Here is a 20759-nt window from a genome sequence, read left to right on the forward strand (position 1 = left end):
TTTTCGAAAAATATTTTGTTAGAACCACTTACAAGGCAAAACTTCACTGTCGTATCTTGTTACAGTTACAAAGGTAATTCTAGGACAGAACACTGTTAAAATCAGCAAAGAAATTCTCCTGAACATTAGACGATTTGCCATAGCATTGCTTTGGTATCCGATTGGACTCATTTAGCAGGTACTTGTTAGTGGCAGAATCAGGTTGATCATTGTTTTCTTTTGAAAACTGATCACGTTCTAAAGGCAAACACCTGGAGCATTTTTGACAAGCCAGTGCAAACCTTCAGTCAATATTGAACTAATTGACTTTAATGTAATGACATAAAGCAAAGGGAGAATACAGGTACGGGATAAACATATGTCTTCTAACACTTAGGCACAATGGGGAGCCCCCTTATCTGCTTCCATAATGCGCCTTATTATGCTTAAGTAATGGGTATTAGAAGCCAAGCAGTATGTTACATCTCCTCCTACATGGTACATTCCCATACTGCCTAGATACATATGAATCCTGCATGTCACATGTCATTACATTTTCTGAGACTATATCTCCATCCATGCTAAAAATACACAGAGAGAAAGAGAGAGAGAGAACTTGAGTGTAAGCAACAGATACTTCTGCACAGACCCTTGGCAATACCAAAGACTGAGAGATTTATACATGTGTTTATTATTCATCATTGTTTGAAGAAGAGCATTTGTGAAGATAACTGGCCCTAGGGGTTTTCGTGGCAAGCGCCTGCTAGATGCTGACACCCATCCATTTCCGAGCTGGATACGCTCAAGCGAAGCCCTCTCCACCTGCCTTTTCATCTACACGGTGGCCTGATTTTTTTTCTGAAGTGCTTAGTTACAGAGTCATTCCCATAAAAATAACTCCAGAGCTATCCATAAATACTCTCGCTCAGAAATTCCAAGCAGTGAACGAAACTGTGAAACTCGTGACCTGCTGGTGTCCCGCTCCTTCCTCTGCTATCGAAATACAGGGACCACAGAGCCCTGAGCCTGCTGTGGGGACGAGCCACCTTCCAGCAGCCTCTGCCCTGCCACCTCTCCCCACTCCCAGCGAGGGTCCCCACTGCGGGGCCACCCATCAGCAGCACAGGGTGGCCTCTGGGAGTCCACGTTGCAATAGGGATGGAAGGCAAACATTTTGGACCAGACCCCACTCCCCTCCCCCCCAAAAAAAATCAGGAAAATCATTAGTGGCCTTAAAACCTCACTCTAGCGGCTTCATCGCTGGTGCTCTGGAGCTGGATTTGGTCTTACGTACGAGAGACAGAGGAGGAGCAGCGGTCCCCTGGTGACATGTGTCAGGCAGGAACATGGCACATGTTCGAAGTACCCCCGGTGTCCCGGGCTTTTGCACTTCTGCGTGAACAGCCGAATGGGCAGACCCCTCCTGCTCGGCTGCAGCAGATGGAGCGGTGAGGCAGGCTGCGTGTCTGCAGGGCTGGGCAGCGGAGCTGTGCTCTCGAGCTCCAACTAATGAAGCTGATTTGATGAGCTGATTATTCTTGTGTATTAGTGCGTCGCTGACATGGTGCTCCACGCTGTACCAGACACAGAAGGAAGGGTACAACACGGGCCCCCTACCGAGCTCTCCACCTAGGCGAACGGCCCAGACGATCCAGAAAGACGGGGTTCTGGATGACGAGGAGGAGATGGAGCCCCTCTTTGTAACAGAGCGCTGCAGCTTTCTGAGCTGGAATGTAGCAGCATTCCTAATTTAGATACTCTGGTTGAATTTTAAGTGGAAGTGAACAAAACATTTGAAAAGCTGTCCCTGTTCTCTCAGCAGGGAGACTTCGAGAATTTTCTGGGTTTGGGGAAGAAATACTGGCACAAAACCAGCCAGAGTTTTCCCAGGTAGAGATGTGATTCCTGGAAGCAAGTGCAGGTTTTCTAGATGTGATGGATGTAAACAAAGAGGGGTTGGTTATCAGGAGGTGATTCATGAAGGGAGGGATAATGATGAATAGGTGTTATGACAACAACTGCTCTGCAGCTGTAGCTCTCTCCTCTGCCACAAACTGCCAAAAACTCACCAGCTTTCTCCTGGGACATTCTAATGACAGTAAACAAGGCTTGACAGTGTCCAACACAGAAGGTACATGACTGTTGACCTCCTCGTGGCAGGAGAAAATTGGCTAAATAACATCAAGACGTGGAATTGCAGGTACCTGTTAGGTCTCTGGGTTTTTGCAGAGAGCAAAACATCCCCCAGACAACATTATTCCTCGTTTACATAAGCCATTAATTATGGTAATAATGTTTATACCTGTGCAGTTTCTCCAATTTTAGCTCAATATTCCTCCCTCAGAATGCAGAAAAGTACCCTCTGGGAGCACAAGGATGGCTTTTTATATATTTGTGTTCGTTTCCACTCCAAATTGAACAAGAGCAAGCTCTGGCAGATTTTTTTTTTCAGGCAGAGTGGCAGTTCTGCTCTTGCTGAATCATCTGTGACAATGATTAGGCAAGAACACAAAAATAAACACTCCTTGGCAGCCAGGCTCCAGTCTCCCCTACAAAGTATCAAACCCACCATTTAGAGATGAGCCGCAGAGTTTGAAAAATACTGCACTGGGTGGCTTGGTCTCTGCTTGGCACGGAGAACAAGCTGTACGGACCGGGGAGAAGCTCAGCACAGTCCAGAGAAGGGACCAGCCATACACTGGTGATCAGGTGCTCAAACGAGCTACCATGTAGTGTCCACCACGGTGTCTGGACGCACGCAGAATAAACAGGAGAGATTTCCTAGAGGGTCCAATGTGAGGCTGAATGCGTACAGAGGTCTGCTTGAAAGCGGAGCTGACATATGATAGTGTTGCTCATAATATTTATGTATTCATATGGGTTTGAATATCTTTCCAGATTCCCTTGCTTCAAGTGCCTTATTCATGCGAGTCCCACGCTTCACTCGATCCGGGAAGTTTCTGCTCATCAGCTCCTCAGCTCTGTCATTCCTCATTACAACAGTCACCTATGAGAATAGGTAGAGAAACAAAAGGCCAGATGCACAGCTGCACAGATGAGCAGAGCACGCTGTAACAAAGGACAGCAACTCTCTTTGGACATAACTAACATGTGTGAACTTGCTTGACTGTTTGTAATCCCATTTCTTGTTGACTGTTCTCACAGCTAGGCTGAATTTAAACATACAGCATTTCTCCAGCCGCAAGGGTCCTCTTTTTCATATGATAAGGCCTATTGAAGCTCTACGTTGGGGCATTAAGAAGAATGGGGATTCAGGAAGAAGACAGAAGGGGAAGGAGGAGCGAGGGTTAAGGCAGAGAACTTCAAGTCAGAGTCACCGAGTTCCTTCCTCAGTTCTACCAGAAATTTTCCTGCACGCTGCTGGACACGGTGCTTCACCAACATGTGCCTCGACTGGGAAATCTGTCAAACGGAGACACCAGACAGCCCACACCATGAGGTCTTGCTGGGTGTCCTTGACGCATGTTTGCAAGTTTCTGAGCTCCCACTTAGGCTAGCACCATAGAGAAGCTTTTAACTAACCAGGCAGAAAAGGAAGCGGAGGCTCTGAGATCTGGAAACATCAGTTGGAGGATTCATGCCTGGCAAAGAATGTCAATACTATTGCCAAGCGTATTCTGCTGAACTTTCTGTGAGATGACTCTTCTTGTTTCTACACAACAGCAAATATCCCATGAGGTAGTAAGACCACTACCATATACCTGCACCACATTTCCACTGCAAACCAAAGTACTCATGGGTTAAAATTTCGGAGAAATCACGGGACGGTGCAAGGAGTGGTGAGTTCAAGGACAGAGAGTGAGGGGAAATTCCAGTTTCCCATGCTATTCTCAATCACTTCTATGGCCATTGTAGATCCAGCAGCTTTATAGCTGGAAAGTTGCATTGCACAGTTTCCCACCCAAAATCTAGAAACCAGAATCATGTTCATGGCAGAGAATCACTGGGCACCCCCTTATCTACCTTGTGCCTTGGGAAGCTGAGATGAGGAGGAGGAGGTGCTCAGGCAGAAGATGGCATCTGCCATCCAGGGGCCCCTCTGCTCCATAGTGGGATGAGATTGGGTTGGACATGCAGCTGGTCTGCACAACTTCATGGTGCAGGCCTTTCTGGGTCTCTGACCTTCAGAAACAGAAGGCTGGATTACACAGTCCTCTGGCTCAAGAGCTCTGCTGCCAGTCCTAAGCTATTGGCCCAGCACAGGACCTGTATGGGGGAATCACAGAGACATAGCATACCTCTCCTGCAGAGCCATCATCACCACCTACCTGCAAGCTGCTCCAGGAGCTCCTGCTCCACTCAGCTTCTCACTACGTATTTTGTGATTGTCAGTCTCACGAAGATTTTGATAAGAAGCTTCCTGAGCCAGGGAAATTGGCTGCCTGCTCTATATCTGTGCTGTCGTGACAGTATAGGACCCCACATTTCAAGGTTGGACAGAAAGTGATGGATAGCTCCAGAAGACACTGTTATCTGAGGTTTATTGAACTGTTGTATTAAATTGCTGCTCTCCAGTCTATCTTTCCATTGACTACACAGGTTACCTAAGGTATGCCTCAGGGAGGTGCCTCAGGTCTGATCCCAAAGCTTTGGTGAGATAAAACCAGGCCTGAATGGGCAATGACCTCCACAGTGGTTAATAAGCTGGGTGTGCTGTACATGTCTGCTTGCACCTTCAGCTGTGCATTTCTGTTTGCCATGCATCCCTCTTCCCCTCCTTCTCCCTCTCTAGCTCTGGGTTTTTTACATCCCTTTTTTCAGGGATGGATACCTAACTCCACATCTTTTTATAAAGAGGTTATACAACACCTGGAACAGCACCCAGGAGAGCAATGCTTTGGTCCATGCTGGAGACCTCCCAGTGCTCCTGCAGTCCTTTAAATCTGACCATCCAGAAGCACCCTGTTACCAACAGCTCGCTCCAAGTCAGCTTACTCCATCATCATGTGCATGCAAATTAAACATAGTTTTCTGCACAGGCCAGTGAGAATAACATGAGTGCTTATTTTCTGAGCCATGCTATAGCCATCTTCTTGGTAAAACATAAAAAATTTAAAAAAAAAACAATCATGCTCACTTTAAATGACAGCTCAGGGAATGCCTAATGGATAAATCAGGCATTTCTTGGCTGTGAAGGTGGCACCTTTCAGTGGCATCCCACAATGAAAGCTTTGGGAGCGATGACCTGGTATAGTGGTGCATTAATGTAAACAGCCTCTCTCAGCTACACATTTTATGACAGGGTCTAAAGAGTGAAGGATTAAGAATATATTAGTTATCAGCTGCTTTTCGGATGAATTTCTTAATACAATAAGGCTTAAAGGCAAGCTGGTAGGGTGCTGTGAAATCTACAGGTACTTATGGAACAGTGAGCAAACCTAAAAGGCTGCGCTTTTTCAATGTGACTTGGTAATTTTCTAGCAGAGTTACAAAACGGAAAAGATCTGCATTTGGATGATTGTTTTGAAGACTTGTTGCTTGCCTAAATCTTGAGTCAACTGTTTCTGACATGGAAGTTGGGTGGGAGAAAATTCTCCTACACCCTGTTTGCACCCCCTGTGCTAGAGGTCAGGTGTTGGTGAGAGTTGCTGAGAAAACTAGTGGCAGGGTTTAGGGATGGAGGGGCAGAAACCTAAGCCAGGACAGCTGAGAGATGCTCTGATCCAGCACACGCACCTCCCTGCCAGGGTAAACCAACATATCAGGAATGTACTGGTGCCTCGTCTTTCCCTCCGCTTCTTCATTCCTCCCAAACCCAAGTTTTGTCTTAAGGGTACAACCAAGCCCTAGAAGAGTTTACTCTGACACCCTAATTCTGAATGTTGGGGGTTTTCCTAGGAAAGGAGGGTAAACGTGACAGAGCATGAAAGAGACCACAGCTTGAGTGGGGCAGCAGCTTACGTAAGAGAAGATTAACGCTGGAGAGCTGGCTAGGAAGGACCCAGCGTAAATCATTTCTCTTCCTCAGAAAATTAAGTGTATGCAAGGAGTAGCAGACAGTGACTATGGGAAAACCTGTCAGAACAAAGTAGCAGTCTTCCATTCTCTCCTACCTACAGACACAGCCAAACACACAAGAATGGTGCTAGGGGTTGTTCATAAATAGTCTGGCTGCTGTTTGTCAGAGGCAACAGTTGAAATGTCCATGCACAATTGCTACTTTAGCAAGTGCTAAAAATGACAATGGCATCCAGTCGCAATGGCCCCACTGAGAACTGTCGTTCCAAGTCACAGTCATAAAACTACTGGTGGGTGGTCTTCATCTCCGCTTGTCCTCATTATCATTTCATTGTGTTTCTGTGGCCCACTGCACCATGGCACTCCCTGCATTTTAAAGCGTTTCATTGACGGGGCAGTTTGACATTCATATTTATATGTCCTTGTTGTATTGCAGCGGTTTCTCCTATTCTTGGGATCCAAGCCTTTTGTGAAATGGTGCAAGGAAGATGTGTATTCAAATCTTGGCCCGATGAATTGGGTATTGTCAGGAAATAACAGAAAGTGTCAAGGATTTAAACATCCTGGACCCTGTCCTGCTGCTGTTGAATGTAATGGAAGGGTTTTTCTTGCAAAAGACTGAAAGCAAGGCAGGGGAAGAGGTCAGATGGGCAGTACGTACCTGGTTTGGGGTTCAAGAGCAAACTTACCAGGTTACCATGTTAACAGGAGGCAGTCTGCTCTCCATCCTCCTCCACCAGGAGTGGACAACAAAGCTCCTGGTGACTCCAAAACCAGAAAGTCCAAACCCTAATAATATCTCTTTTATTTCCTAATTCTTGTTTAGCATGCAAGTCAAAAGCTAAGCAAAGCCTATATACAGCCCAGTGACTGGGCAAAGCTGGAGCTGTAAAAGCAAAATGTTTGCCAAACCTGTGGAAAATAAAACCAAGACAGCTTACACAGTAAAAAATGGAGGGGGGGTGGGGGGAACCAAACCAAAACCAACAGTTTTTGAATCCTGAAGATTTACTTCAATTGTTTTACTCGTGCTCTTCTCTGCTTCAAGAACTGGGGCCAGAGCAGAGGATTTGTCCTCTGCCTCCGTTCCTTGGGCAGGACAGCTGGGGGGCACAGCAGAGACTTGATGCACGGTGGGCTGCCTTGCCCTAGCTGGAAAGCAGAGTGAAACGGGCAGGCATAGGAAGCACGTAGGGCTTCTGCCATTTTGCAGGGCCAACGCGTACATAGCTGGCTTGCTGTGCAGCAAATACCCCGGTTCTGCATACATCGGGCTGCACTACACGGCTCTTCTGACTTTCCAAGTTTTGCTTGTTCCAGGCACATAAAGGAGCAGCTGCTGCTCATGTGTGCATGCGTTGTTGCCCAGTGAGGAGCTGAGGATGTGTCTTGGCAAATGGCAAGAGCCTTAAGTTTGCAGGTAAAATGCCACAGAAGGAAAATGAAAAGATAGGCCCAACAAAAAATGTAAGAAGGTGTTTGTTTAAATGCTCTACAGATGGCTGTTCAAAGCAGGGCAAAGCACGGCTTGCAAATCAAACTAAAGAAGGAATAAAATTTCTGATACAGGCCTTCTCCAAATTTTCCTTAAAAAAATTACCTGTGGACAAAATGTCAAGGGGCTGTTTGTAGTCCAAAGACCAATCTGCTCCAGAAGTGCCCTTTCCTGGCGTATAGCTTTTAAACCTGACCACCTTCCCAAACCCTCAGTGAGAATGGCAAAATTGTTAAAAGAGCCCTTAGCCCCCAGGAATCATAATTCCCTTCTTTATCCAGAGAACACCACCGTGCAAGAAGGAGGTGTGCAGGCATCTCGCGTTGCTCTTCCAACATGCCTCAGCCCTGCCCTGCAAGCTTTCAGAGCAGGATCCATCCCCTGTGCACACTCAGTCCTTGGCTTCAGCTGTTGGTGCCAAAACTGAGAGCGATGAGAGCCAAGTGGGATGACAGCTTTTGTGCAGTGCTCCTTGGCCCACTAGAAACTGGACAGCGAGACAGCAATAAAGATGCCTTTCTCAACCGTTGTGCCTAGATCCACAGCACACCACCAGGGGCAACAACTGAATCCTGTACTTTTATGCTCATGTAGCAACGAGCCGAGATGGAAGAGGTGACTCTGGGCACGCAGCGTGGGCCGGTACGCACCTCTGTGCAGCACCTCTGACATGCTCAAAATTCAGGGCAGGAGATCCCTGCCTAACCCTCCTCTGTGAGACAGAAGTCACACACAACAGCTAGCAACAGTAATACTGTTTGTTTCAATATTATTTGCCATGGTTGTAGCACTTCTGTTGGTGAATGATTGATGGACCAGCTGGAACTGCATTGAGCATATCCGTGAAGGTTTTGGTATATTTTTGCTTTTGGCTGTCAATGGTTCAGACTCACGATTTTCATCTTGTGCCTTATTTATGAGCTGTTTGAGTTGACAGCTTCCAATTTGCCGTTCACCCCTCATAGTATTGAGCTGATCACCTAAACCACACAGTACCCCTTCTGTTTCCCTCTGGGTAGGTGAAATTTGTCAAAGAGAACAGTAAACAAGGAAATACCACCGCAAACACATAAACATTTGTGGGTTTTATGTGAATAAAGACATTACAAAGAGCAACCAACCACTCCAACAATAGTCAACCCTCACTTCCTTAAGGAAACATCCAGAAGACACAGCATGAAATGAGAATTCAAACAGAATTACAGCAAATATTCACCAGTCCTGTTTTTCAGCACTTAACTTATTCTGTTATTTGGACGCTCAGTCTTCATCGTGCTGAAGTCTTTCTTGGAGATAAATATTAACTACTTTTTTTTTAGCTTATTTAACATTATTTTTAATGCTAGTGTGTGATTTCCTTGTGTATTCTCTTACTACTCATGCAGGAGAGAGGAGAGGTTCACCTTAAGGAACCTAACTGATTATTTGGTTATTATTTTGGTTTTGATCTGTAACATGCACTCTTACCAGCCTACAGAAAAAAAAACCCAAAACTTTAGACAAGGTTCTGACCTACATGCAAAAATGTGACCTGACATTTGAAACTTAGAAGCGCTTTAATTTAAAAAGCAGGTAATTTCATCAAATGCATGTAGCTTCCTCCCATACTTGTTACTGCACAAGTGCTCCAGTCTTTCACCCAACAGGGAGCATCACTCGTTTTAAAGGTGAATTGCTTCCCCTCCCTAAATAATCTGCAAAAGAGAATCTGTAACAATTTTGTTGTGATTTAACTTTTTTCCCCACGTTGCTAACGAGAAGGGGGTGGGGGGGTGGGGGGTAGAAAGGCACCGGCTATTAGATCAACGTATTTGACATCCTGCCTTGATTCATTTAAGAAAGACTGCAAGAACATAAGATTGTGAGACAAATTGTTACAAAGGATTGTGAAAAGATGAATCTTGGAAGAGACTGCACAAGAAAGATTGTTATAAATCATGTGCAGAGACTGTTTATAGACTGCAGGGAAATATGGAAAGAAATCTTTATCTTAAATGCAGAAAAGACAGGTTTAAAAAAGAAAGCAAGGGACACCAGAACACTGCTGCTTTGAATGTTGCATTATGTTTAGATGGATGTCGTGTAACAGTATGTGTCACTGACGTGACTCCTTCACCATGTATACAGGGATACAATTTTGTGCGGTGATATTTTGCATCATGTGTAGCAAAGAGAAAAATAGAAATATCCTTTTGAAAAAGTGGGTTTTTCTTTAATTTTCTTTTGTTGTTATCGGTACTGGAACTCCTGCCTGTGGAGCCTGTTGTAATTAGGAGAGGTTTTGCTGTGCATTGTCTTCGGTGCCTGGCTGGCTGCTCGGAAGCTGCTTTGCTCACTTAGAAGCACCCAGCAGGGAAACAGGGTCATGTTGGGAATCAGCACGGACAGCTGTGACCCAGCATTGCCCAGTTATCCAGCATTACCAAAAGGGCCCATCGTAGGTGGGGGAAGCGCTCCTGTCCCCAAGCACCATCACCTATATCACCGTATGTACACTCTGATAAGGCGCCAACAAGCTTCTCAGGCTCCCCCGCTCCCTCCAGCCCCATCCCACCCACTTCTCTGGGACTCCAGGTCCTCACTCAGGTCCTGGCTCAGCAGGAATGTTGCTTCCCAAAAAATCAAGCTGCCCCAAAGGCACCCATCCTAAGATGACCAAAAGAAGCCGTTCCTGGTCCGGCTGGGCATGTGGTGGTGCAGGCACAGGGGTCCGGGGTCCAGGGTCCAGAAAGGTTCCTTCCAAAATGCTAGGAGTCACATTGTGTTTTGAAGGCTTAATTTGGTAATTGGGCAGGCCCCCCCCAGCCATCTGTGCTGAGCCGTATCCACAGTTGCTGGCTGGGCAGAGGCACTTGGCTCCCCCCCGACAACAGCCTGACACCTCCGATTAGGGAGCACAGCCTCCCCGCGCCCCGCTCTCCCCCCATCCCCTCCGGGAGATGCAGCTCCTGCCAGGAGGATGTTTGGGTGCCCAAATCCAGGCAGAAGGGTGGCTGAACTGGGTCTCACCAGCAACACCTCTAGCGTGGCAGGAGCTGAGAGCAGGTGCTGAAGCAGGAGGCAGGTACAGCGCTTCCCTGCTGCACCCTGCCAGCCTGCGAGGTCTGCAGGTCGGGGAGGCAGCAGGGCTGCGTTTGCAGCCACAGCTCCCTCGGTGTCCACCGAGGCTCTGATTTGAAGCTTTTCTTCCAGGCCTAGGCACTGTCTCTGTCAGTGGCTCCAAACCTGTATTGAACCTCAGTGTCCAGAAGCATCAGCAAGAAGGCTTTGCTTGTCGCGCAGATGTTTTTGGACATACACGCAATGTTAGATTGTCACATCTTCAAAATGATCCCCCTTGAAGGAAGGGTGAGTGTGGGAATGCCTAGGTGGTCTGAACAAACCTTCGGTGCTGTTTTGATACAAGCGGCGGCATTGCATTTCAATCTGGGAGGAATATTCATGGCTAAGCTCTAAGCCTCTGATTTATAATGGAAATACTGATAGATCCAGATCCATTTGCAGATGCTATTATAATGTTTCATCCTGGGGAGGGGAGGGGGAAGGGAAACAGCCTCCTTCCCTTTTCATTTTAAATATCGGTACACTCTGATATTGGTTTCATGAAGCATTTGGATGGGTCCTTATTCACAAATGAATAAAAATGAGTAAAGTCCTCAGAATCAAAGGTAAGCCAAAACTGGCACCCATAAGCACAAGGCAACCCAGAGAGCCCATCTGCAGCCAAACCATGCAGCAGACCCAGACACAGCTTAAAGGCTGGCAACAAGACCGCCTGCAGAATCTGCCAAGGAGCCAGATGCTGTTGCTTCCCAAGCTTGGCATGAGGGTTCCTGATTGCCATCCAACAAAGAGGAAAAAGAGGAATGATATAATGTGGTGGGATAAAACACATCCCACCTCAACCTCCTTTATTGCTCATTGAAAAAAAATCGTGGAAGATACTATTGGAAATGTATCATTGTTTTCAGAAATACATACATTAGCCACAACAATGGCCTTGCCAAATGGGAAAAGTAGGAGCTATTTAAATGTATGTGCCATTTAAAAAAAAAAAAATTAAATCTTCATATGCTGTGTTTTGGGTATGGATGTCTTTGTGTCTTTTGTTAACTGTTACAGTGATAACCACTAAAATGAATACAAGTGTGGCAAAAAGCTTCCAGTTTTTTACAGTAATATTTCAAAATCCCCTGTCTCGGCACAGCTGTCTAGATCAGATAGATCACAGTGATGGCTACCGAATGTAAAGAAGCCAGGTTTGTAAAATGAGGTGCAGAGAAATAAAAAAAGGGAACTGTAAATAAAGATATGTGCTGAGAAAAGCATTACCAAAAAAAAAAAAACAAACCCAAACCCCCCGTATATATATATATATATATATGTATCAAGGTATTATACAGATAAGGGTTCTGCTTTTTCCGCAGTTGCACAACTCTGTTGATGTAACTTGATTTCATTGGCATCATACCTGAGGGAAACTGGAGTAACGCTGTGAAGGATTTGGCCCAGGCAATACAAAAAGAAGTCATGGGGCCGTGCACCTGAGGATATATAAACCCACGAGGGCACCATCACGTATGGCAGTGGAAAGGGAGAAGCAAAGTAAGTAGGAAAATGTTATGTAAAATAATATGCTGCAGGTAGGTGAAGAAATAGGAAGCAGTAAAAAAAGTGATGTAAAAGAAGAAAATACTGGTAGAGTTACCTGAATAATAACAGCTGTTATCATTACTCTGATCATCATCATCACCATATCATATTTTGGAAAATGCCAGGTGCTTCCATAGATGATATTTCAGGGCAGCTCAAACATATTTGCAAATTCAAGTCAATTTTGCCAGAGACTTTCAGCTGAAAGAAATACATCAGAACATGGTAGACAAACCAGTCCCATAATTTCCATTGCTAGCTGTTTTAGCATAGTCAGAAGATTCAGGCACCTGTTAAAAAAGGGAAGGCTTCCTATAAAATCAAGGACAAGGCAATCCCTCTTATTCAATAGCACAGTGGTTAGAGCAGTGGCCGAGGATGAGGAGACTCAGCTTCAATGAGACCTGCAGTCCTGTGTGCAGGCTGTTGTCTGAGCAGGACTGTGGCACGGCTTCACATCTCTTCTGGGCACGAGAATATCGAAAATTAAACCTGAGCCCTCCACGTTAACAAAACTGCCCTGGCTGCTGTGAGACTGGCTCACAGGAGCGCTGCTTCTCCCATTCTGTCATCCCAGCTTGTACATCCCCTGACTTTCATAAATATGTTTAATTGTAATTATTTTATTCTAATTGTTTTGGCTTAGGAAGATGTTTCATTTTCTTTACCTGAATCAAATCATTTTTAGATTTTCTTTTTTAATTCCTGCCTGGTTTTGGTCAGTCTAACTCATTTTAATTCTTTATCAAATCCAATAAGTCATACTTTCAATACACACTCTAGTTAACCCGGTTAGTTGCACAGTCCTTCTTACAACATTTTCAACAGGTTAAGTTAAAAATACTTGGTGAAATACGAGATATGGAAATATGTTTATTGGAAAGAAAGAATATAAAATAGTGAGAAGTACATTGTAAAGTGTTACATACTAAAAGATATAAGGTTGGTCTTGGTGCAGCTCTCTCAGTTTCAAATACATATTTATATTTACAGAGCACTATATGTGATAAATTTATTGTATGTGTAAAATCCCCACTGTTAAGAATTTCAGTGACAACCATGTTTATGCACTGGGAACTGAAGATGTGTGATACCATGAGAAGGTGTATCTCAAAGGGTTTCTCTCGTCCTTGCAAGCCACCAGGAAATGTTTCCCTCCCTGGATCTGGATGTTTAAGACTAGTAATAAGAAAGGCTTCAGTGTGAAAGGCTGCTACATGTTTTTATAGCTGACCACTCCAGAGCGTGTAGCCTAAAAAGTGTGTATGATGACACATTTCTTTCTTGCTCAGTATACCTCTCTTCTTAGTGGACAACACTGCTTACCGCAGCAATATCATGTCACGATATCGCATTATAGAACAAATTACAGTGTTACAGAAAACACAGGCACTAATGAGCGCTGAAGACTATAAGCAGGATTGCCCAAGATCTTCTATTCTAAAATCTTGCTTTGTTATATCCTAACTTGGCTGAACATTCACCACTTGAGGTAAAATTTTCCATGATGCTTGGCTGTCTCAGGCTGATAATTACAGTTCTTGTTTTGCTAAGTTTTAGAAAAAAAGCTCCTTCCTTAAATAGGGCCCTTTTCTCTTGTGAAATGATTTCTTACATTAATTGACTGGCTTAGGGCTTCTGTTCCTTGATGGAAGGAATAGGAAAAAACGTCAGCTCTCTGAGATTTTATAACACTATGGTGTTATCAGCAAAATGCCACTGAGTCTGACCATGTCACAGCTTTGAAGAAACCAGGATAGCTGTGTGTGGCAAGGATGGGCTGGATGCAAGCACCGAAATCCTCTGAGCAGACCTGAGCAGCCATCGCTTTGGGGTGCTGTGCCTACATCCCGCTCCCTCACCCTGGCCACCCCTGGGTGCCGCTGCTGCCCGTGGCACCCTGCCATGCTTTTCCCACTTTGCAGGGCGGGAGCCACCCCCCCAGGCTCCAGCACTACCCTGAAATTATAGGAAATGTCCTTTCACGACGTGACCATTTGTGCATCTCCAGCTGCCTGGACCACTGCACAGGGCTGGTAGCGAGCACCCTGCTGCTGCGCTGAGCATCATTCCTGGCGTCAGCAAGCACCCTGCCCATCTCCTGCAGCCAGGAAGAAGTCGCAAGAGGGGTAGCACAAATCCTGGACCCCAGCCCCAGCCTGCCCTGAGACAGTCTGCTGCTGCGGCAGAGCAAATGTGATGGTGCAGGTCCCTCCACCGAGGACTTCTTGGCCATCGGGGCGCCTGTGGCCGGTGGAGCACCTGGGGAGCTGGCACCCGCCGGCAGCAGCTGTGGCAGAGGGGGGCTGGTGGGCCAGCAGGCTGGGCAGCGAGCGGCAGGGGGGCACCCCGAGGGGCCCCGTCCCTGCTAGCAGAGGGGAAAGCAGGCTCCGAGTTATTAACGGCTTCCCTGGAAGCCGAGCCGTGGCCAGGGCCAGGGCAGGCAGCCAGCTCAGCATCCCTGGAGGCTCCCTCGGCTTTCTTCGCCCACCTCTTTTGCTCCATCCAGTGGTGACGAGCCACCTTGGAGCCTCCAGGCTTTGACGGGGAGGCTGAGGGGCACAGGGTGCCCCAGCCACCCTGCCGGGGTGTCCTGCACCCCTCGAAGGGGATGCCCTCGCCTGCCCCAGCTCCTCCCCAGATAGAGGGGTGCCAGGGGCGCACACCATCGCCCCACAGAGAACCCCCCCAGCACCCCTGAGGCTGTAAGACACCATCACTGCCTCACAGTCCCAGCGCCGAGGAAGCAGCGGCCAGGGACCCTTGCTTTTGGGCACCAGCAGTGCCTTACGGCTGGCATGGCCAGCTGCCTGTCCCAGCCCTCCCTGGGGGAGGCGAGGGAGCGGTGGGGAAGGGGCAGCTGATTTCCCCATTGCTTCTGGGAAGAGGCAGAGCAAGGGGGGGTGAGGCCGGGGGTCCCAGTACTTCAGCCTGAGCTGGGGGAGTGCTCGCTGCTGGAGTGAGCCCTCAGCCCCAGGTTTCCAGCCATACCCAAGGCAAAGGCAGCCTAAAGGACCCCCCCACTACACCCAGAGCAGCTCCTCAGGTGCTCATCACCGAGGGCAGCATTCGGCCCCCTGCAATTTGTTTGGGATTTTCTTTTTTTTCCCTTCTTCTTTATCTTTTTTTTTTTTTCTTTTTTGTCTTTGACATTCACGTCTATTTTGTCAATGCTCAAGCCAGAAAACCTGCATTCTCACAATAATTTACGTGTTGCCTAAAAGAGACACACGTTGTCTCGGCAGCAGGAACCCAGAAGTGAAGAACGAGAACCTTCAACACCCCCCTCCCCGTTCTGTCCTCTCTTACCTGGAGTGTTTCGATGCCACAGGATAAAAATAAATAAAAGAAGTACTTCCACTTCCTCGGAGCAGAGCTGATACGGCAGTAGCTCACTGGATGAGAGCAGCTCAGACCTGAAACGCTTTCTTCTCTGTTGGGATCACAGCTTGAGCGTAGGCTTGTTGTGTCGGAATGGGCCTACTGTACCCAAACATCTGAGCTTTCTCCAGCTCCTAGAGGAACATTTTATACTCATTATACATGCAGCAGAATTTCAAAATATGTCCCTGGGACCAGAATGCAGGAGGAGGACATTAAAGGTTAGGAGGTAGTAGGGGAAAAGCAAAAGGAATGAGTAATCTGGAGTTGCCTGATAACCCTTCGAGGCTTAGCCAAAATTAACCGTATCGAGCTGTCATGAAAGGGGGAGATGTGCTACTTGACGTATTGTTAACAAAGAGAGGATTTTATTGCTTTAGGTACCTTTTAGAAGTAAAAAGCAAAGGATCAGCTCCACATCCCAGGTTTCAAAATGTTATGATCTAAGCGCAGAATTCATCACTGCCACCACTAAGAGATCATACATCCTGGAGTGTCATGAGCCATCCGTGATTTGTGTCATTGCAGAGGATGATAAATCACTGCTAAAGACATAACAAGCAGCATCATCGCTGCAACACAATAGATCATGATGCATCAAGATCTTTGCTAAAATATTATTTACAGTTAGCAGGGGCTTGGAATGGCAAAGCAGAAGCTGATATTAATCTTCCCTGCATTGTGCCTTTGTGCACACTAAGGGCCCTGCCCTGGGAAAAAATGGGATCTGTAACGTTCACTGATGCAATAACCCCTGGTTGTATCCACTGGGGCTGAGAGGGATTAAATATATATATATATATATACACACATATATATGGAGAAAAGCAGTGACAGCGAGAGGAGAGCAAGTGAAGTCCCATTCTTCAGACCACTGAAAACCCCAGTGATTACGCTGTTTGAAGCCCATCTGTAAATGCAGACATGTAAAGGTCTCTGTTCCTTATAGCAATGCTGGGGAGAGAGTTTAGTGGTAAAGCTTCAGGGGAAAAGGGTCTTAATTGTTTTCAGAAAAGCTCTAAAGGTCTGGAAAAGCCTTAGGAGTTCTTCCAGGCCCCCGCCCCACCCACCCCCCCCACCCCCCACCCCAATATCCAAAAGGTTTAAACAAATCAAGCTTTACTCCCAAAGCTACTTTGCGAATCACTTTAAGGCAGGTGCTAACTTAAAAACAACACTGCTGGCATAACAAATGTTTTGACGGTTTTGCCTCAAAAATAAAATTACCCAGAAAAAAAACCCTACCTTCCAAAACCCCCAAAACCTCAAAGACCCCAAACCCAGACAATTCAAACTTCTGGAAACTGCTACCAGCTATTTTTGTAGGAGACTCTTTGGAAACAGACTCTTTCTCTCTGTCAATCCAGGCAAGTGTTCCTGAAGCACTGGGGACTGTGAGTTATTTCTCTTTCTTATGCAGGACATTGCTGATTTAGGTCACATCAACGGGACTAACAGTTCCATTTAAAGAAATGCTGAGATGGGGAGAAAGTTTTTTTTTAAAAAAAAAAAAAAAGACTTCCTGCTGGAAGGAAATCTGCATTTCCAAGCTGCTGATGACCTTTTTGACAACAAAAAACTCGTAACGCTTTACAAGAGTCTGCCCAGCTCCAGCCTTACCCTGTCAGCACAGGAGTATTATCCACCTTCTGCCATCCAAAAGACAAAAGACAAGTAGAGTGCCTTTCAGTTTTATATCAGTTACTCATCCTGTGTTTGCTTCATGATGTGAAGCTGAACCCTCCCACGGACTTTAATTGAGTTAAATCATTGCCAGAACCTTTTAGGCTCCCCCTCGTGCACCCTTCAATGTGAGCATCTCTGATGAGGCATGTGAGCGGGGACACGCTCCCAGGACATCTGGACAGCGAGCCACCTACCTGTGGGCTCCAAATATTTCCATCAACTGGATTTCACTTGAACATTTCTTTCCTGTTTAGACAATCGTCAAAGTTGGGGATGGGAATAGGGAGGAGCCATGAGCAATTTACTGGAATATATACAGGCATTCCCCAGATTTCCCATCCTCCTCCTTAATTGGATATTATCCCTCATTAATGACTCTGTCAGAGCGTGTAGAGTACTAATTGTCTGTGGTTCCTCTCTCTTCCCCTCCCCTCTCCCTTCACAGAGATTAGTCTTTTGTTCAAGTTCATGAAGTTTAATTTCTGTTTCTCTCACTGAGATGGGCAGCGCATCCAACCTTTGTTCCACCAGAGCCCTCAGAGCCTGGCATCACCTCCCTGGGATGGTGCTTCAGGGTAAGGGGAAGACCCAAAACCTCCTGCCTGCTACATTATCAGCCACCAAAGCCCGGCTACGCCGACACCCTCGCCGTGGTCCGACGTAGCAGTGACTCTGTTGCCACTTCGTGCACCCACAGAGCTCCTGCTGCAGTCTCAGGCAGGTGGAAACACAGAAGGGTCCACAGTCCTCCGAGCCTTTCAAAAAAAGCAGAGGGGGGGTGGACATTTGCTGCGTGTCTTCTTCATTTATCTTTTGAGGGGCTTGTTTTCTTTCAAAGGAAACAGCTAATCCCAGAAGAACAAACAAACAAAACTTAATTTAAGTGCCGGTTAATCAAGGACTGATGTGAAAAACGACTGGCTTTGAATGGCTGAACTGTTTTGTGCTGCTGGCTGCCTTGGTACGCTTTTGGCCACTTTTGGGCCTTTTTCTGACTGGGTACCTTGCTAGGATATTTTAGGTGAGTATATTTAAAGCACGAGAGCTGGCAAGGTTTCCACTGGTGCTGGTAAATCCCCTGACATGATTTTGGGTGTGATAGCCTGTTTGGACTGATGGCCTGCGTGGTCAGAGCTGACGTGCGTTCCTGCCCTTGTCTCCCTGGTTGCTCTGGAGATGCTCATCCCTCCTTAGCATACAAGGAAGCCAGGAGCCACAGGGCTGTGACCCCCAGCACCAGGGGAAGCCCCATCAGGGCTGGCCATCCCAGCAGCCCTGCCCTGGCATTGCAGGCACTCAAGGAGCTGGGTGGCCTCTCTCTTAGACCTTGACTGGGATTTCTGCCACGCCTGTGGAGCGCAGCCCTCCTGTCCCAGTTGCTTTCGTGATGGGGATGCTGAAGCTGAAGGCTGGACTGCATGGGGAGGCAGGGGGGCTTTTGCTGATGTCTTTGGTGGAGTTAAAGTGTCACTGCCTGCTTTCTGCTGTCCTGGGGGCCTGCTGGCAGGAATCACAGATATGCTGCTCTCACATACTTTTTCTCTTTCCTATAACTCTCCTGCTACCACCGCCACAGGCGGACTTGTTACTGCCTGCAGTCAGCACAGAGCCGCACAGACCTCGGCAATATGCAGAGAACACGAGTGCGTCTTTTAACCACTGCTACCCGGGGAAGCCTCACTTACCAACAAGCATCAGATGACTTGAAGGCAATTTTTCAGGAAGACCCTCCATAACAGGAAATTACTACTTGAAAAAAAGATCAATTTAAAAAAAAAACAAAAACCACAGAACTGCAGTTTTCTGCTAGCCAAACCGAATGGGTTAAGGTGACGGTAAGCTCTTTGTCCGAGGAGCTACAGGCTCTCCAGCCATCAAGTCAGCCTGAAGTGGTTCAGCATCCAGGTCATCCCAGGACACTGACAAGGCGATGGCAGATGATCTGGCTCCCATCCGGAGGCCTCACATTTCAGGCTGGTCTGTCTGTCGGGGAGGTCCTGCCGGTGCCTCGTGGCTATCCGTCCGTTCCACCTTAGCCAAGGTCAGCCCTGCCCAGGGTACAGGCGCAACCTGCCACTCGGTCCCCAGTTTCCAGCCCCAGCACGGCTCCTGCTCTGGCTGCCAGGTCTGTGCTACATGCCTGGTGTTGAACGCATCTCCTGGGTCTCCCTCCTCTTCCTCCAGCCCCTGGCCGTGGTGTAACACCACATCCAGAGCACTCACAGCCACCTGGGCTTCGTCCTATGCTTCCTGGGATCCGTTTGCTCCCCAGACTCTCGTTCTTAGGATGGTGACATCTGGGCTGATCGTTCTACTTTTGTCTGATTCAGATGTGGAGACAGCTTATTTTTCTGAAGACGACAGACGGGAAGGCAGACCTTCCTCTCGCACACACCAGCACCGCCTCAGTAACATTTCAGGAGAGAAACTGTTCCAGGGGTTCGGGACACCTGGAGCAGGAGAGTTAGTGTTCCCTACTCTCATCCTGAGAAATATAGGACAGCAGAGACTACGTGGTGGTTGCAAACTCTGCTATAAGGTCTGACCCATTTTTGTCCTCTAAAAGCAATATAACATCTGCTCTCAGTATTTCTGTGTGCCATTTCAGAAATATCTCCGGAAGAGCACTGCTAATTCATGCCCTGTCCGCTTTCAGATTGCATTATTGCAGCCCCTAGTTTATATATGCTTGGGGATGGATCTTCATATAAACTAAAACTTCCACAGAAGATTATCCTGGGGATAAATTCAGTAGCAAAATGGGCCTATACCGAGCAGTTAAATCTCAGCTCAGTCCAGCTGTCCTGCAGAGCCTGCTGTGAATAAGTGGGAATAAATGGTAGTTGCTCTGTGCTGAAGCATCCCTACAGAGCAGCAGCTTTTCAGAGGCTCTTGGGATTTTGCTTCTGGAGGTGGAAGGGAGAAAGGGCTTGGAAAGACATCTCCCCACAGCCACCCAGCCAGTGCAGGCAGCAGGCGAGCCAGACCCATGGGCTTGCTGAGGGTAAGGGAAGGAGAAGCAATGGAGATCCCGGAGGCTGCAGCTCCCAGGTTCTCTGTGCTTTGGAGTCACGGCCTGGAAATGATGAACAGAAATCCCTGTGGTCAGCCACCAAGGGAGTCCCTTCAGCAGAGGGGCTTGGCTCCCTTTATCAGGGTGCTTTTGCTGCCCTGGAAGAAGAGAGCAAAATCCCTTTGGACCCTCCGTGCCAGCCTGAGGTTTGGGAGACCTGATGGCTCCTGCAGGTCCCAGCCACTGCTGAAACTCTTCTCCCTTTGCTGAGTGAGAAGTTTTTGTTCTGCAGATATTATCTGCCAGTAAATATTCCTCTAATCTGAGACCCATCAAAAATGCTGGCTCCACTTATTTTAGAGTCCATCTTTGACCTTTACCGCTGTGAAATACATCTACTCATATTCCACCAGAGGCTATAAAACATCTGGGCTGACTGAGCACCAAATAGCTGGAATTTTCTACCCATTTCAGTCTGTGGCTTTGACCCCAAATGGCAATTTATCTGCACCATTTCTGAGTGCCCTGGAACCCGTGGGGCCTGAGATGCCAGGAGCAGCAGCGTTGATCCAC

General features: G+C 47.2%; 1 long non-coding RNA gene across 1 annotated transcript in view; it reads right to left on the reverse strand.

The window, feature by feature from the left end:
* The window catches only part of LOC308065042, a 33220-nt gene extending 16663 nt beyond the window's left edge, over positions 1 to 16557 (reverse strand). Inside the window, exon 1 of the long non-coding RNA XR_013928632.1 lies at positions 1274 to 16557. This is a non-coding gene — a long non-coding RNA (uncharacterized lncRNA). The remainder of the gene's footprint in view (positions 1 to 1273) is intronic.
* Positions 16558 to 20759: the final 4202 nt, after the last annotated feature.

Source organism: Falco punctatus (assembly GCF_963210335.1).
Source record: "Falco punctatus genome assembly, chromosome: 5".
NCBI lineage: Eukaryota > Metazoa > Chordata > Aves > Falconiformes > Falconidae > Falco > Falco punctatus.